Source organism: Phodopus roborovskii, unplaced genomic scaffold, assembly GCF_943737965.1.
Source record: "Phodopus roborovskii unplaced genomic scaffold, PHOROB, whole genome shotgun sequence".
In the NCBI taxonomy this organism is placed as follows: Eukaryota; Metazoa; Chordata; class Mammalia; order Rodentia; family Cricetidae; genus Phodopus; species Phodopus roborovskii.
In genome coordinates, this window is record NW_026126331.1 from 63089 (window position 1) to 63875 (window position 787).

Consider the following 787-nt stretch of genomic DNA (forward strand, 5'->3'; position numbering starts at 1 on the left):
GTTATTTTTAATTTGTTGCAGCAAAATAGTCCTCATGTCTTTTTTTTTTCCTCCCAAATTCTATAGATTCATATATTTTTATAACTATCAGAAAACTGGCTAATTCTGTTACCAGTTTTCTTTTAAAATATTTATTTAATTATTTAAGGTTATAGGTCTGTATGTCTTATAAACATGAAAATTGAAGGTGCCCCCAGAGGCCAGAGGAAGGTGTTGGATCCCCTGTAGCAGAAGAGGAAATCATAACTACTAAGGAATTTGCCCACCTGTCACCTACTATTTTTTATGATATTAGAGGGAAAAATGAAGTTCTGTAAGGAGTAAGAAACAACAAAAATTGAGAGTTTAGTGGAAATTTCACCTGACAGAAATGAAGTGGAATTTATCACTAGCTTTTTGTTTGTTTGTTTTGTTTTGATAATATCTCCAACAATAGCAGACTACTTGGCAATGTTTGTGTTTGCCAAGTAGGTGAATTTGGGCTAATAGGATTCCCACCTAAAGACTTATTCCAACTGCCTCTGCTACATGCATGAGATAGCGAGGATTACAAACCCAGTCAGAGCTGTGCCCTACCACTTCATTACTTCCTCAGATATAATAGAAAATCAGTACGTCATATCAAATGTTTTCATACTATAGCACATCTGAAGACCTTACTTGATATTGTAACTACTAGCAAAGTCTAATGTTGTCACTAGCCTATGTGTTAACTGTGTTTTTCTACTGTATGAGTTTAAAATCCCATTGAAAATCCAGTGATGAGAAATATTAGACACCATATGCG